Source organism: Plutella xylostella, chromosome 13, assembly GCF_932276165.1.
Source record: "Plutella xylostella chromosome 13, ilPluXylo3.1, whole genome shotgun sequence".
NCBI lineage: Eukaryota > Metazoa > Arthropoda > Insecta > Lepidoptera > Plutellidae > Plutella > Plutella xylostella.
Genome location: NC_063993.1, coordinates 6324756 through 6343710, shown reverse-complemented (window position 1 = coordinate 6343710; position 18955 = coordinate 6324756). Strand labels below are relative to the sequence as shown.

Genomic DNA, 18955 nt, shown 5'->3' with positions numbered 1-18955 from the left:
AGGTGTTTTGTAATTTACTGTAACAGTCACGAGTCTACGTAAACAACACGGAACCAAGATTTTGTTCAAAACACGATCTCAATCTTATTAATAAGCATTTGAGTGGATGAATATCAAACTGCCATATGTCCACCTACCCGAAAAATTTACTTTTTGATTTGGTCGTGTTCTTCGTTAAAATATCAGTTTGCCTATGCCCTTCAAGTTCCAATAAGTGCAAGGCATCCATGAGAAAAAAGCCGTTAAAAAAGTAAGTTTTTTTCAAATCCTTTTAAGTCTAACCGTTTCGCATTACAAATTTTCACAAGTCCATTCCGGCCAATCACAGAGCGTAATTTTTTCAACATGGCGTCAGTCTTGGTGAGAATTTCGAGGCTGTGGTGTGTGCTACCAGTGTTTTATAACGAATATGAATGAAAATGTTGAGGAAATTGTGATTGTGGACCTTGATAAAGCTCGGAAAGGAACAGTTTGAAGAGTGTAGCAAAAAAACGACAGAAAACTATGGCGAAGTAAGTTTAAAACCCCTTTTTTCCAACCCACGTGTCAATCACAAAGCATTTTCGTAGTAAACACAGGGTCGTATCGGATAGAATATAATAGGGTAGGTAGGTACTTTTCTACCGATAAATTTTGGTTGATTAACTTCATTGTATTTAATAGAATATAGACTATATTAGTCTTACTGAGTCCGGCCCATGATAATAGTATTTTTTCTAACAACTATAAGTCCTTATGACTCATATCAAAACAGCATAAGTCTTGTATGGGCATATCAAACTGCTATAAGTCCAAACTGTTTATTAACTTTTACGCCTTTCTATGAGTGTTATAATGGATTTGTTTATTAAAATACATTCTTAAAGTCACAAGTCAACTGATTAAATCACGGGGCAAGTTCTATGACCATTAAATAATAGAGAAAACAAAAACCTCCATTTCCCAAATTTTGCGTGGACGTGACATATGGCTGTTTGATATTCATCCACTCATTTGTAAGCTGATAATCAGAAACTCGACTTCCCTAGAGTCTTTTGGGCAGCTCTGAATAAATTAATATACTTACTTATCTAATATTATGATAAATTGAGATTTACAAATTGAGATGAAAAGATGAAATGGAAGAGATCAATTATTGGATAAGATTCGCTTGTGAAGCAACATCTGACCTAATTCGTAACTTCCCAAAGCGTTGGTTTTAATAATTTTACAGTTTCATATTGAAAATTTTGTCTTAAGAGAATTAATTGGCTTTTATGTTTTGAGTCGATAGGTTAGACGACCGAAAGCTTGATATTGGCAATATAGGTACAAATATCTAGTCTTAAGAAATATTGCGCCTTGCTCATCCAACCAACAATGTTGCCCTATTCAAAGGTTATCAATTTAGCAGTTATGCCACTTCCTTATGACTTGTAACTGCCTAATATTCTTAAACTTCACAAATGATGTGATAAGATAAGATAAACGTTCTAAACTTAAAGCGCATAAAACGTTATTCCCACGACAAAATATTTTGAAGCAAAAAAGCTCGCACTTAAAATGTAGAAAAAGTTATTGAGACAAAACACCAGTTAACGTGAAGACAGAAAATACATTTTATCTCTGCGATTACGACAAATGTAAATTTTGCTAACAGCAACCATTTATAACGTAAATGGGCAATGCATAAGGCTTTGGTTAAATAAACGCCTTGAATATGTTTATTAGGCACCTACATAATGTATGTTTCTACACTGAGCCTTTACAATAGTTAAGTGGCTGGATCGCTGTAGCCCACCCGTACATTAGTCACTTTCAGGACCGTTCAACCATCGTATTTACTCATAATGAGAATACCGTGAATAACACAAAAGTAACAAACGTAATTTATGGTCATAACTTTTGATCTGAATTACGATTATATTCAGAAAATTTACTCAGAAATACTGTACTGGCATTAATTCCAAGAATTGTCCTGTAAACTGTGAAATAGGTGAAATTTAATATTCCTTTCAAGGCTGGCTTGTCGGCCCTCACATTGGATATTTCGGTAAAAGGAAACAGTACTTATAAGTTTCAATAAGCTTAAACCAAAGTCCAAATGGCATAGACCTATCATCATCATCAGCCAATAATCATCCACCGCTGGACATAGGCCTCTCCCAAGGAGCGCCACAACACTCGGTCCTCGGCCTTCCTCATCCAACCACTACCCGCCACCCGCCTAAGTTCGTCAGTCCAGCGGGCAGGAGGGCATCCCACACTGTGTTTGCCTGTTCGTGGTCTCCACTCGAGAACTCGTCTACCCCAACGGTTATCGGTTCTTCGGCAGATATGACCAGCCCACTGCCACTTCAGCTTGAATATTTTGACAGCTATGTCGACCTATACAATGTACCGCAAATCGATTGCCGTATAACAATGAAACAGTAAATAAAACTAAAACAAGGCAATAAAAGGCTTTAGGCAAACAGATTAACAATAATTACTCTAAACCCGATAATCCGGCTATCAAGGCACTGTGACGCGTGTTGACTGCCAAGTGTAGATGAGGGTACTTGGATAAACCTGGTCGGCTACTCTTGAAATCAATCCATCGTTACCATCTTAACTCATGTATATGCTACATTTTCACACACTATGTATTGTTTTACATCGTATTTATCTGTATGCTGGAGTTACATTACTCTTTTATTGTCAATGGCAACCTAGAAGAGTCAATTTTCTATTCAAACGTACGTATTTTTTGGTATATCTCTTTGCTAAACTTTTGATGCATTTTTAAATGTATCGTTGTGTTCTTTCATCAAATGCGGCTCATTATTATACGTAAAAATTGACTCTACTATAAACTGTGCATAATTATTGAACTTATAATATGTTTGATTATGAAATAGAGTTGAAGAGTAGCCATAGTACCCTTGAGGCGAATGTAATTTGAGGAGCAATCTCTGTCTTAATGATAGTGTGGCAGCCGGAGGTGACATCTCCCGGGACACGGGCGCTTAGCTGAGCAGCACCTGCCTAATTTATACCACCCTGTATAATAATCCTGCGGCTGTAGGTCAAAGGTTAGACGTCTTGTCTTGAGTAAATAATAACAACCCAACCGAGACATTGTCTATTATCTGAACACAAAGGAGAGTAGATAAATGACTAATAGCTATAAGAACTTGGACTGACTAGCAATACCTGCATGAGAACAAAAGTAAAATGTAACGAGTGAAGCTAGTAATAGAAAATACACAAAATAGCGAATACTGTATTACAAGGAATTGAAAATATATAGCATGTAATTTTCCCGTAATGACTCTGCACTTTCCTTTGTTGGAACTATAAATTGAAATAAATTCAATTCTCACATCGCAAATTCTTTATTTGAAGGCGAAACAGTGAGCCCGACATACAATGAGTATTATTTATTACGATTTACGAACAAATCGGTCACTATAGGGGTGTTGAAATGTCCAAGTATACTTTAAAACAGAGTATTGTGATGTATTTTATTATTAGGTTTCTCTACGTACCCATACATAATCAAAATAATCATACCTTGTTTTAGTAAGAAAAAATAATCATTTAATGTTGGACACTAACCACCTGATTTTTCAATATTCAGATAAGTGTTATCTAAGGAATAAAATTGTTGCGGTCACATCTGAATGTTTGTATTAGACAATGACAGCAACAATTTTATTCTTCAGATAACACTTATCTGACCATTGAAAAATCAGCCCTAAGGGGGTAAATATTTAAGAATCAGTTAAAGAATTCCCTGGATATGCAAACTGCAAACATAACATAAGTAGTAATCAGACGGATTCTGGTAACACAATTATACCAATCACTTCTCTAAATAATTAGGTATCTTCATAATCTACAAACACCCTACATTGCTAAATACAAACAATGTAGGTATGTAGGTACGTGAAATGAGCAGGAACTATGTAATGTAATCTGGCCAACTCCCGTATCTCCTTTGGGAACTAGATGCAATAATCCGACTGGCATTTCCATGTTACATTTGCCCTCATGTTTGTCAAAGCGGCAGTCTGTATTATTAACCAAAAACTAAAATCTAGCCCCTCTAACTATAAAAATTATGATTTGCAATATAATTTAAAAAGTTTATACATTTGTAGTATTCAATGAAAATAAAAGTCAGTCGTTATTTACACATTTTTCTCAAGAAAAGGTATTACAGCAAACTGCAAAATCTCGTTTCACAGCTTTGTAGATATGACCGATACATCTTATCTAATAGGACAGTTGCTTTCTTGTCACGTAGAGTCGGCAACTTTTCCCAACTTCTAATACAAATTGTTGTACATTAAGGATACTGTGTAAAAATGAAATATACCTACATATAGGCATTAACATCGTTATTTATAAAGGTAACCTAGCTTAATTTTTTCCATTCAGACATTTTACTAGTCAATAGACATGACCAAATACTTCACCCTCGATATAATTTAATTCCTAATCTATTGATCGTTCACCTGAAGTCTAGTAATCTAGTGGTGTAATGATCCATATTTTACAATTACTTATATATGAGAAGTTATTACTCTATTGTTGGAAGTCATCTATCATATTTTATAAATAGCAGCTCGGTTCCCGGTAGTACATAACAAAAACGTGGTGTATTACACTCTATGGTTATTATTATGATTGAAAGATCATGTGATGTGATTGTAATAGGTACCTTATGTATCTTATTACTTTCTAGGTGATCTGGCAAGCGGATATAATTCAAATTTAATTATAAGAAAAAACTTTGTTCTATATTTTTATCTGATCTGCTATTTATTTCTCCGCAGTGTAATCTGATTGCCGTATTATTTAATGATATTGATTGTGTAGGCCCTTACTTAATTAACTACTGCGTCATTCGATTTCGCTCAATTTAATAGATCCTAAGCACCACACGTAACGGTAAGCACACACGAGTGAAGCCAAACAAGGGGTGTTGTATCTGGCTGTGTTTGCGAACTCATTAGCCATCCCGTATCCCGGACCGACTACACACCGCTCGTTCCGTCGCACACACTCAGAGTACGCTCAGATAACAGATACATATTTATTAATATCATATAAATAACCTACCTAAAAACGCCCGACATTTAACACTACAAGCCGCATAACTTTTGAATGGCTCAGTCGATTTTGATAAAATATGCCTAAGAACACTCGGGTTAACATTACCTGTGCCTTAAAAAAAACACTTCGAAAATTGGTTGAACCGTTTGGGAGCTACGCTACCACAGGCAGATACACAGACATGTTAAACTTATAGACCCCTATTTTTGGTTGGGGTTTAAAAATATACAGGGTGTTGCAAAAAGGGTACACTAAGCCGAAACCTACATGTGCAGCATGGTATATCTAAGCCTGAAACTGAAATCTGAATTTGAAAATTCTCGAAAAAAAAATTTCATTTTCCATAGAAACTTTGTTGGTCACGTGACTTTTTAGTATGGAATAATTTTATTTTTCGCGAATTTCCAAATTCTGATTTCAGATTCGGGCTTAGATATACCATGCTGCACATGTAGGTTTCGGCTTAGTATACCAATTTTGCAACACCCTGTATACCTATCACTATAAATTACAACAAAAGTTTGTATTAATATCTCGGTACATTCACATAACGCCAGAAACATAGTTTCATCTATAAATTAGTGTCAAATAGTCAAAATTTTATTCGTATACTTATCACTTTGATACTTTACGATTAGGATGCCCTTTAAACTTAAACTTATACCTATAAACTAGCAGTTATTGCTATTTATACATTACACATAAAACATCATAAAACGGTGTAAAGTTTTGAATTGCCTAATCAATCTATCATTGAAAGGGCGTAAGTTTATACCTACGATATACCCTGTTATACTTTATAGTACCTAGTATAATCGCACTAAGCCCAGTGGCTGACTGTACAGTTGATGCCAAAATCAAGCGGGAGCCACACACGATCGCAACTTTAAAGTTTTCATTCTCCTCCAACGGCAATCAGTGAAAAGCAATTTCCTTTCATGAATAGAAAAACGAGAATTGGGAATCGCTAAGCGTATTTCAATTTGTTCAAAGGAAACTCAGGTAAAGAGTATTAAGAACTCTCCTGCATATATGTTAGTTTAGTTGAGAACTGGAGTAAGTTGGACTCTCTGGGAATGGGCTCCGTTCAGCTATACGCTTTCATAAGTTAGTATACCTTGTAATTTTAAATTGAAGAAGAGAGTAGGTGAGTATTTCGCCTAGAATTGTTTCCTTTTTAGATATAAATTCGGTAAGTATGTAGTTTAAAATATTTAATAATAGGATTATCGTAAATCTGTCGGAATTTACCAATTTCACTCTACAGGGTGTTGCAAAAAGGGTATACTAAGCCGAAACCTACATGTGCAGCATGTTATATCTAAGCCCGAAACTGAAATCAGAACTTGGAAATTCGCGAATATTTTTTTTTTATTTTCCATAGAAACTTTGTTGGTCACGTGACTTTTTTAATATGGTTTTTTTTTTTCGCGAATTTTTAAAAATTCTGATTTCAGTTTCGGGCTTAGATATAACATGCTGCACATGTAGGTTTCGGCTTAGTATACCAATTTTGCAACACCCTGTATATTTCATAATTTTTTTTATTCCAATATAATTTATTCCGGCTCGGGTTTGACTTTCTCTTTCATTCATTCATTTACTACAGTAATCCGGTGCTCAAAGGGTTCAAGTATTAGTCGTTACTTGATACAGTGGTCCTCATGAACAAATTGTGATAGAGTTAAGTTTCGAGAAAGCGGATGCGAAGAAAGAATTGTCGTCTTCCTCCTGAAATAAGAAGATTCCTTGAGCTCGGAAACTATTAAATTGGATAAAAGGGAAACCTTTAGTGTAACTCACAACTTTTCAGGTCTATTTAACTGGAGTCGCCAAGTAGCTTTTTGTAACTTTTTGCTTAACTAACTATAAATTTATTAAGTACTATTACTTTAGTATTACTATTAACGTTAAATTCTCTCAAAGTCTCCGGCTAGATGGGGTGACGTCTTGCGAAAGGTGTCTGGTTATGATTGGCTGCGGAAAGCTATGGATCGCATCCAGTGGCGTTGCGCCTACGACCAGCAGTAAAATTCTGAAGATAATTTAAAAAAATAAAAAACCGACTTCAAAAAACCACTAAAATGTAAGTAATAATTTAAGGTTTACACAAATTATATGTGACAGTACAAATATACCTAAGCAGGAACTGTTCTTTTTTGATGTTGGTGCAGTGACAAAGTAATCTGAAGAAATATGGCACCAACTTCAAAAAAGAACAGTTCCTGCTTAGGTATATTTGTACTGTCACATATAATTTGTGTAAACCTTAAATTATTACTTACATTTTAGTGGTTTTTTGAAGTCGGTTTTTTATTTTTTTAAATTATTATTTTATTTTATAGTTTTTAGTTTATTTGCAATAATTTTAAATCAAAAGTAAGATGCAAATGATACCAAAAAGTCCTACTAATCAATACGAATCATTCAAGCCTAAACACGAGGTAGTTGCTATATACCGTTGAGGAGTTCCCTTGACTGCCTTCCGTTTCCATCATCAGATCAGCTCAAGGTCACCATCATATTTTATTGTTATAAGAACTATATTTACGTTCTTAATTTCATTAGAATCGGTTAATATGTGTCCAAAATGGAAATTCATACCCTGTTTTTACCCCTTTACCCACCCTTAGGGGTGAGATAAAATTCTGAAAAAAAAATGGGACCACCTGGAAGCTCAACCCAATACAACAAAAAAAGAATTTTCAAAATCGGTTCATAAACGGTGGAGTTATCGGTGAACATACATAAAAAAAAATATAAAAAAAAAAAAATATCCCGACGAATTGAGAACCTCCTCCTTTTTTTAAAGTCGGTTAAAAAAGAAGAAGAAATTAAATTTTATAGCACTATCTTCACGTCTCGGCGATAAACACTGGAGTTGGACTAACGTTTGTCACCGTCAGAAAATATTAGCCAGTCTGATACGATTTCAGTTGATGAGATTACTGATTAATTATGGTGTGTGGGACATAGGTACATGTATACCTCTACATATCATGTAGGTATCTACATTTTGTACGTCACTCGAGGAAGCTCCTTTCCTAGTAATCAGACAACTGCGTGACTTAATTCAGAATATAGAAAGTGGCAATAAGAGGAGACAACGCCAATAGATCCAATAAGCCACATTGGATAACATGAGGGTCTACAGCGTTATTATCGTAAAAGTATACTTAAGTTTATTATATTTGAAGGGACAGCTTATTTTATTTTTATTGGATCACTTCAGTAAAAAAGAGAAAATCTCGACCCCAATTTCCGGCGCCGACATCAATTTGACAAATACAAAGTAAGAAAATTAAATAATGAAGAGAGAACCAAAAGAGAACGCGGGACACACATAGGTAGGTACTATGGGAATGTGAAGTAGGTTTGGCGTTTGGCAGGTAGGTTGGTGAATCATACATCATCATCATCATCATCATCAGCCAGCCACTGCTGGACATAGGCTTCTCCCAAGAAGCGCCACAACACTCGGTCCTCGGCCTTCCTTATCCAACCACTACCGGTTACCCGCATATTTTAACAGCTATGTCGGTAACCAGTCGTGAATCAAAGTAGTAAATCATACATTATTGACTATTTTAACTGGAGCTCCCTATTTGATCCTGGTGTAGGATTTTTTATATCCAAATTTTTATATAGAATCAAAAAAAAAAAAAAAACACACGCACTCACGCCTTGTACTAATGTACTCCCTTGCGGGGTAGGCAGAGGTGCATTGCTGCACCCACTTTTCGCCAGAGTGTTATGTTAGTCCCAATGTAATAGGGGGCGGGCCTATTGCCATTTTACGGGCACATCCAAGACCCGAGAACAAATATCTGTGTTTAAACAAATATCTGCCCCAGCCGGCAATCGAACTCGGGACCATCGACTCAGTAGTCAGGGTCACTAACCACTACGCCATTCGGTCGTCCTAGAATCATTTGAGGTATAATATGAGGAAGCAAAGAGAGAAAGTCTGAAGTAAACAGCAAGAACAGCTCTTGATCTAGTTTACAAATGAAGGGCTTTTACACAAACAAATAACCGTGATTATTTACTTATATGATGATTTTAGGGACTCACGTCGATTGTGTCACGATACCGATTATACCTAGCTAAGCTTATGAACTTAAGTATTACTGAACGACGAATCAGCCAATCACACAGCTATGTCTAATAATTACGTACTCGTGAATCTCACGATACTCAGGGTCTACTTTGAGCAATTAAAGCAATAATATAAGTAATACATACGTAACATTTAATGATAAATGAACGCTATTCCATAAGCAAATTAAACATTGTATTTTCTAAAAAGGTATTTAATCTACCTGAATCCTAAATAACTGAACAATGTTTTAGGATAGTTCTTTCACGTAGGTAATTGGTATACATAGGTATTTTCCAGAAGTGTGCCGACTGCCGAATCGGCAACCGTAAACAAAAGCATCTAATTTTAGTTATTTAGGATTTGTTTCATTCTCTGAAATTGTGCGTCGGTGCAGCTACTCAATCTCCGCAAAACAATTAATGCAAACCGTTCTCTGCCTAGACGGCCATTCACTCAGCATCGATAGCCGATATAGGCACAGACTATATTATAGCCCAGCTGGACAATGGTCTCCGCACGGCCCACGAGGCGCCACAGACAAAAGGATCCGTACGTTAAAGCATGTGTATGTAAATTGGTCGGATATTTATAGAGCGGCCTGCACTCAGCTGGGAGAGAGCTCAGTTAACACAAGATTGAGTCATAAAGCAACATTGACGTCAGAGCAATGTTGTATCGTCTTTCACGAAACGACGGCGAAAGCGTCGGGGCGTGAGCGCGAGCGGCGCCGGCCCCCGGCGTATCGCCTACGCTACAGAGAGATTCTCTAGTGTTTTCATACTTTTCATGTTATCCAGACAAGCCCTGGACAACCTGTGGATATTATATTACTTACTGAATATATTTTATTTTTAATAGGGTCAACTATAACCACATAACATTATTTTGTTGCTAAACGTAAATAGGTACCGTCAATATAACAGATTCACGGAATTCAATTGAATCAAATTCTCCCGATATTACCGACCCATCCCGCGTCTACCTCTACATTACAGTAGAGTAAATTGAAATACCGATCGGGACCGAAATTACCAATACTCAATTGTTGTATGCAGTGCGAAGTTCTCTTGATTGCCGTTGGGGAGTGACTAGGACTATTCATAAACATTATTCAAATGACGAACAAGCATTCAGCATGTGAGTGGAATGAGCATGGAGGCTGTAGGGCTATTCGATATTCTAACCACATAAGGTGGTCCGTTCGTTCTCATTACGATCACTCTATGTGTCATTAGTGCAACTCTCGTTATCTAGTCGTCTTTACAAAATCGAAATATTACGTTAATTACCTACGTCAACAAACAGGATCGTTCACAAAACAAGCTTTTGAAAACTGAAATATTGCAGCGAGCTTTGGTCAAACAAAGATTGTATGTTATCAAAATAATCGGCACGATATAGAGCTAATCTGTGCTCTTAAAAAGCCTTTCCATGTCCATGAAATAGATGTCAATACACCTACTACTTAGGAGAACAAATCTAAACATAGTTAAGCAACGACGATACCTATATTTATACTTACCAATATTTAAGCACATAATTTCAGTATTTTCCACGAAAAAACTGACATAAGGAGGAATTTTAATAGTTTTTGGCTGCAAAACATCAATGTATAAAATTAAAAAAAAAATTATTTGGCGTTCATATAAATTATTTGTAACATGATGTTCTTCAGACTAAAAGAAAAACATTTACTTAGATCTGAGTAAAATCCTATAATGACTGTTTGGGATTCAAATCCATGACCCCATCTATCTATACTACGTAGACATTTCTCATCACATCACAAAGCTATTTCAGGAGGCGTAGAGTGCTTTCATAATGCTCTGTAGCATTTTAAAAACACTACGCGAATTCATCGCACAACGCTATTTACGAATTAGCATACCAAAGTGTCTGTTGCGGCCCTTATATTTTTGTTTAAATGCAAACTAGGTTTTCCGGCGAACACAATTTGCCTGAAACATTTACATCGCTTTCAAGTTTTTTACATCAAGAAGTAGAGGTAGGTACAATTTTATGTACGCTGATAAAAAAGTTTAAACTGAAAACGGAAAAAGTGTGTAAGTACTTATATGTTTTTAAAAATTATGAGTGGTGAAAAGTCGTTTCGAAAGTGAGGTACCTTCACGGTGCAACAAGTGAGATTACCTACAAAATTAACATGGAATTAAATCCATTACTTATTTACATTATCCGGTACGGATTGCTTTCTGCCTATAAAACATTGGATGGCAAACTGAATAATTCAACATAACTTTATTTTTAACTTTGAATCCAGTTTCGTTTTATGGGCTATAAATTTTTTATTCTCTGTCAATGTTTGTTGCGCTGTTTTAAATGGGTCGATTCAGAGAACGAGTACGTAGAACTCGGGAAATGGGCAGTCACTTCAGCCTACCCCTCTTATGTGTGTACATAGTGTTAATGTCGAGGCTCAAAAGTTTAGTGTAGTCTAGCTTTCCTACATGCAGAGATAGTGAGTTCGATTCTCGGTGAATGAATACCTACTTATCCTATTTAAGGAGACTCATATGGTCACATGTTGTGTGAGCGTGAATAACTTCGCTCCTGCATGTACTCTGTCTAGTCGTACGTGTCGGTCATGAATCCTATTGCGATAATAAAGGACTAGAGAATGCTATTTATCTTCTTATTGACCGTGTCTTTTGAGTCTGCTGATCTCAATAGGATTGTTATAAATTGGACCAGAGGGCCGAAATATTTTACGAGCGACAATAATAATATCACATTGCATATGACGGCGGCGTGGTAGAGCAACCCGCGGCCGCGCCCCGTGTGGAAACGAACAGCGAACACCCTGTAGAGAAGTTGCTGAAATTGATAGCTACCTTTCCCTTGTAAAATTACAAACCAACAACTGAATCATTAATTAAATATCGTTGGCAGACTCTCTTGCCATACCTTAATAAGTTAGAGCTAAATAAGTATAAAAGTTTTAAATTAATTTGTTTGGTGAAAATCAATCTTCTTCCTAGCGTGTCTGTGATAGAATTCAAAGCCGGAACACCCGAGTCGGCGTTGTTCTATGGCCGGACGGAACAGAGCAATAGCCAGTCAGATTAGTTGACAGTCGCTGACTGCCCAGGGTGCATTACATAATATAAATAAAGTAATACCTATAGCTCTAAAGTCGATGCGTCAATCAATCGTGAACGCTCTTCTAAAAGCGAGGTAAGGTGCCTTTTGTTATTGGCATGCGTAGTGAGAGAACCTATCATTGGATTCCAGTCACACGGTAATTGACAAGTACTCAAGCGGCGGATCGTCCGGCGGATGACTCGTGCTCCCCAAAATACACATGAACCCGGAATCCCCAATTCTGATTCAAATTCAGAGCACAATCCGAGCTGTAGGGGAATTGAGATAAGTGGGCATGTCACCCGACTGTCACACGGTAGGCACTGCCTGCTCACTGGCACAAATCCCGAGGAAATAGTTTTGTAAGCTTTGAATACGAGTTACAGGTACGCACTGCGCTATAGGTTACCCGAGTTCCGGTTAACAGGACAAGTTAGATTGTATTGTATGTACTCTTTGTTTGTGTTAGATTAGTTTTGTCATGTGATGTAATTTCGAACTCGTGGCAAGTTTATAAAATCGATATCGATGCCCGCGTATTTGGTGTAGCCTTTTGTTTTGGTTATTACGTGCGCCAGCTCATCATCACAAACAAAAGCTCTCGTGAAACTTAAATTATGCTGTAAATGTAAGTATAAGTTTATGTTTTTTATAACTGAAGTTTAATAGTTAATATTTATATTAAAATGCGTAACACGAGCCCGGCATACATCCGACCCCCACTCATTAACCGCATCAATTAGTTTGCAATTAGTAGAGTAATTTAAAATTAAAATCATATCTCTTTAGAGCTTAATGATGGGTTCAGGGCTGCGAGATTCGCCGGGTTGGATTATTAACTTCACTAAACGTTTGACTATCAAATATCATGTACAACTTCCGTTGAAGGTAAAAATCAATAACTTTTTTGTAAACTACTAGCAGCTTAGCTGTTAAGTTTCTCATTAATCATAATTACCTACTCAAACCTACTTAGTAACCGGAAGTACCCAACCCATGCATACGCTTGGCTTGGATCCATATAGGATCCATATAAAAGTAATTAAAAAAACGTCGAGCCCCTCCATTTCAGGCAGGTGTTTGACCAGCCCTCGACTACTTACTAGTTAAAGTAGGCGAGGGGGTGCGGGGGGGTGCGGGGGGGGGGTGCGGGGGGTGCGGGGGCGCCACCAGCACTCACTAATGATGTGCTGAAAAAATATTACTTTTCAGGCCGGCGAGGCCGGTGCATGCGCGTATTCTCTGCCATGCCTCGTTTGTGAAGACTTCTTTCATTTCGCTCCACTATTTTATTTACTTATTCATTTGTATTATTATTTGTTTCTTAGTTTTCACAGTTGGTTGCCGTATTTAGTACCGTATTATGCAGGCGCGGCTGTAAAATATGTATTTTTGATAAGTAACAATAAGTAACAATATTTAGAGAGAGATCGCTTTTAGCGATAAGACCGGCATTTGTGCATCACTGTTATTTAAGTTAGATTTAAGTTTTTTTATGGTGTGCAAATAAAGATTATTGTATTGTATTTAGCACGATTTATACAGGTGTTGCAAAAGTGGTATACTAAGCCGTAAGTATAAGTATCTACCTACCTGTCATAATAGTACTTAAGTGACTGACGAACTGGCAACTATCGGAAAATAAATCTCATCGTAAATATCTTGATAGAATCGCTCCACAGAGAATGCCTCGATCGTCACTGGGGCGCGTTGAAACAAAGACGCTACTTTCTAAAATAACCCTTCATTTCAGCTGCCATGGCTTAGTTTTGAAAAATTCGTCGCTACCCTGAATATTCATTCCAGTTTGGCAGATGCAGTGCATTTTATATGAATGCAGTTTTCGATCTCGTGATTTTAATTATTGGTGTAAGTTCTCACCTTGAATTTAATTAATCCCACTATTCTATTCTATTCACCACCTTTATCATTTATTTCTTGGTAAGTAGTACCTACTTATGCTAGATATAATTATTTAATTGTACATTCATCAATCAGCGGTATCTCTGTATAAGATACCCACTTACATTTTGTTTAATTTTGAATAGGAACAAACACAATTATTATTGGAATCTACTTAAAGGTTACAGCGTTAGCGTCGTAAAAAATACACGGAAAATCCATTCAAGCCTCATTATTTTTCTCACAAACCAAACAAAGCCATTTAATCATGTAAACAAAATAATAAGAGCAGCTCCTACTTAGGTACTCGTACCTCCATGTTACTTTGAAGTTACTTTACCTTGATCCAGATTTCCCAATAAACGAACCTAATCCAACCTTCTGAGATGTACAGACAGCAATAGATATACTGTGTGACAGCCCAGCGCAACCCAAATAGTAGGTAAGATTTTGATCAAAAAGAAGCAATCTGCCAAATCGTATGAAACTACCAGTCGTTAGATATTATTGAAAGTTACAGCTACCGAGAGACCGATTTTCATGAGAATGTTAAAAGTTTGATTGTTTTTTTTATGTAGGTATACCGGAAACCCCAAGGGAAACACTTATAGAAAAACGACGCTTCAGGGTAATAGGTTGTAAAAAAACAGAAAATATCCAAAGGCTAGAAAGGAACCTTCGACCCGAAGCGGTCAAAGAAAAACCTATAATATAAGTTTTTTGTTCAATAGGTACATAATTTTTCACTTTTCATTCTACTTTAGCTAGGCCACATGTAACAGTGACAGTGTCTATCATACAACTTATATCTCTCTATCATATAAGTATTTATAAAACTGGACTATTTCACATAGTTCCTGGCTACGAATCCATGGCAAACAAACTAACAAGGATAGAAAATGGTCGAGTAGAAAGCCATAGTTTCGAACCAGTCAAAATTAAATTAACCAGTACCAAGATGGCAGTGAAATCATGGTAAGGTAAGTCATTATATTATATATAAAACAAAAGAAAATGGTCTCTGAATAAGTCCCACATAGCTATTTAAATAGAATTTCTACTAAAGACGGTTGAAATCGGCGGCCGGCCCGTGGTCACGTTTGCAGTGACCTTTGCGAGTTCAATAGGGATCAGCTTTCAGGGATATATTATGGTCCGACCTACCTGACGACGGCTGACATAATATAATCATGTTTGATTGTGTGTGGACCGAGGTTACTCCGCCCTGCCACCTTTTATTTTCGTGGAAAACTTTTTGGCAGGGCTTGTTGGTTTAGGACGTTTTTCTTGAAAACGTTCGCGTTTTTTTTTTGTTTTGTTGTGTTGTAGCTGTTTCAGTGTTACAGTTATTTTACTAGGTAGGTATGTGTTATATTAAATATATTAAGTAAAACAAAAATATTTATGTTATGTCTATAGGGTGGAATTAGTCGAGTCGTGATAACAGACAGGAATGTGATTGATACGAGTAGGTAAGTATAACTACAAAATGTAAGTACAATTTGCAGTGTAGGTAATAACTTCCTTTTATCTACAAAGTAGTAGTTAAGTATTAAATTTAGAGAATCAGTAAATATGATTGCTGCACAAAATATATAAAAACCGTCTGCCTAAAACAAGAATTTTATTTTACTCATACTTATACATCGTAATATTTTTACGTGAACCCTCAAACAGTTACTTAAGTACTTTCTCTCCATAAAACAAGCTCATAAAGTGTCAATATGCTAACTGAAATTCGATCAAAAGCTACTTTAGTAGGTATTGAAATTCAGACCCTCAGAGAGCCACATTCTAAAAAAATAACTAAGTATTTTCATCTACACCTACATTTGATGGTATTCAAATTGATCTTTCGGCATGAATACAATACGATACAAAGCAGACAGAACATTGGGAACCTTCTTGTTTTTGAAAGCGGTTAAAAATAAGACCGTGCTGAATGCAATAAAACATTTTCAACGTAAATATTTAGGTTGAACTGTTAGGTACAAATGAATTTCATAGGTGCTTTAATTTTGAAAGCCACCTGATGTATTTTAGATCAGTGATATTGTCATAAACTTAATTTAGACAAAAGAAAGCTTAATTCAGCGCACGTAAAGCGCACTCATTGTAAAGTGCTGTAATATTTAACATAAGTGCATACTAGACTACTTATATAAATAAAACAAAAAAATTAGTAATAATCAGTACCCGTATCATGAAAATTCGAACTAACGAATAGAATCGAATGCGAGTGCGACTATTGTCAACTTGACAGCACTTTCGAACACTTTTTACCTTTCGAATGAGTTTCGAAAAGAATGACCACAGAGTACATGATATTATTCTGACAATGACCTATGGAATGATAGCTGTCAAACTTTCGCAAATCTGTACACCGCAATACACCGCCATTTTGTTGTTGACAGGTTGACAGCACTTTCGAATAGACTATCGAATAGAATATGCTGCGGTTTTTCATGATACGGGTACAGAAGCCCAGAAGTCAAACTTTAAAGGTCACCGCACATAATTAGCGTAACGTAAAGGGATCGCCTCGTTTTCTTCTGTCAACCAGTAGGAAGAACGCGAGCTCGCGAACGCCTGGCTGACAGAAAGAAGGCGATCCCATTACGTTACGTTTAAATATGTGCTGAGACCCTAAAAAGAACTCTGATCACGGGCTTCGGTAAAAATAAAGTACTCGTATAATGAATACATCGCTCGCTAACATTCATGAAACAAGAAGAATTCTTGGGCGGGCGAGCGGCGGCCACACTCGATCCTGCCCTGACGTGCACCGCACTATGGGGACTACGGGGCGCTAATTTATGGGCGGTCAGGTAAACGAAGTGGACAGATAGATGGGATGGAGTTGTATCAATGAATTAGCTGAAGGCAGTCTTTCAGAATAGGTGCATTGGCATACTGACAAAAATACTTAGGTAAGTAGTTAAGTAGAAGAAGAAGATATTTTAAATTTACTAAAAAGTTGCGTAAAATTTTGTGTTCAATATTATACATACTACCTACTATTTATTGATTTTACTTTTTTATTACTATTTACCTGGCTTGACCACTTGACTAATAGAATTTAATTTAAAGTTACTAGTGGTTTGTTAGCTCGTGTATTTTCTTCCTCTAACCATCATGGGAGTCACGGTTTTGAGTTAACCACATAAACTTTATTATAAACTTTTTATAACTAAGTAGCCATACCTACTATACTATGACTTGTTTCTTTGAATTATAATCCTACAGGTTCATCTCATAATGCGCAAGACAATAGGTTGGGAAATGCTACTAATCATATCTACCTATACTTATAGGTGTCCAAATGACTGCTGTATCTAGGTAGGTTAGATACCTATATTACCTATGTACTTATAACTTTTTAAATTTGGAACTTATTTTACAAATTGATAAACCTAGGTAGTACTTCATAGGCTTGCTGTATTACTATCTCGTAGTTACTTATTATAGTTACACTCTGTTACACTAACAAAAATGTATTCGAAACAACCTGTGGGTAGGCACAACAATGCAAACTTATATACTTATTTACAAAAAACTGAATCAAATTTTTAAAAAAGGTGTTTTCAATCTCTCGTTAAAATTACCTGTAGTCAGGTAGGTAGTTTGTAAATAAAAACAAGTGGACTTACCAGCTGACGCGATGTTGCGGTGCGTGCGGGTCAGCCGGCGGCGGCGGCGGCCCGGGGGGGCATGGCGCCGGGCCCGGCTGCAGGTCGCGCTCCCGGCACCGCCAGCTCCGAGCTCACAAACAAAACCACGCAAGTCCCAACCGACGGCAAATAGTTCCGAACGCGATCGCGAGTCACTAGCGCTGTCCAGCGGGAAGCAGGCGCCCTGAGCGGTCCCGTGTTGCGACTGGCGCTGGGCGGCGACGAGGCCCCGCCCGCCCCCGCGCCCGCCCGCGCCCGCCCTAGCTACCCCTAAATACCTGAAATTCCTACTCGCGCTCTCCCACGATAGAGTGTTTACCGAACCCCCGCGATGGAAATGCTAATTCATTTTTCACGAACATATTTTTGCTGAACGATTTAATCGGCTGAGCTGTCGATTTGCTCGCTGCCCGGTCGGCTTGTCGGTGAATACTTGAATAGGCTAATTACAAACTGAAAAGAGTTTAAACGATTTTCTTTCGCAAACGATTTTGTATTTTCGTTAAAACAAACTTGTTGGGAAATGTTAAGTTGGCAAGTCTATTGTATAGGCTGGCAGTTTGTTAATTAGGTATTAATTAAAATGGAAAGTTTTCTGATATTTCTCGCGTCGTGTTTTTTTCACTGTTAGCTATAAACTTCTGCAGCGGAATCAGAAGTAAGTAATGCTTACAACACGTGCACGCGGTTAGTCAGTAAACATAACGCATTCGAAAATTCAGTTTCAGCGGCACTTAGGTAGGTTCCTATGTGTTCATATTCAAGTTAGGTATGTTGGATTAAAGTTAGCAATAAAAACGTAAATGTTAGATACATTTAAATAAAATAAAGTCTTGACAACAAAATAACTTAATACAAATACAGTAGTCAATGTTCGCATTTAATACACGCCATATTCTACGATAAGTGTATATATGAACACTCATTCGGTTTTCCCTGGCAACTGCTCTTACTATATAATCAGGTACATAGGTATACGTAGGTACCTACATCTTGACCCGCACTTATATTCATGTGTACTATGTACTTATTATGTATGTGTATATTGTGTAGAGATGCCTTGTCCAGTGTTTACTTACCACTACGAGGCACACGA

At 36.9% G+C, this 18955-nt stretch overlaps 1 protein-coding gene across 2 annotated transcripts in view; it reads right to left on the bottom strand.

The window, feature by feature from the left end:
- LOC105380254 (eye-specific diacylglycerol kinase) overlaps positions 1-18052 on the bottom strand; it is a 126592-nt gene extending 108540 nt beyond the window's left edge. For both annotated transcript variants that reach the window (XM_038112088.2, XM_048625079.1), the window contains exon 1: positions 17839-18052. The gene's annotated coding sequence lies outside the window, so the exon portion shown is untranslated. The remainder of the gene's footprint in view (positions 1-17838) is intronic.
- Between the last annotated feature and the right edge of the window lie 903 nt (positions 18053-18955).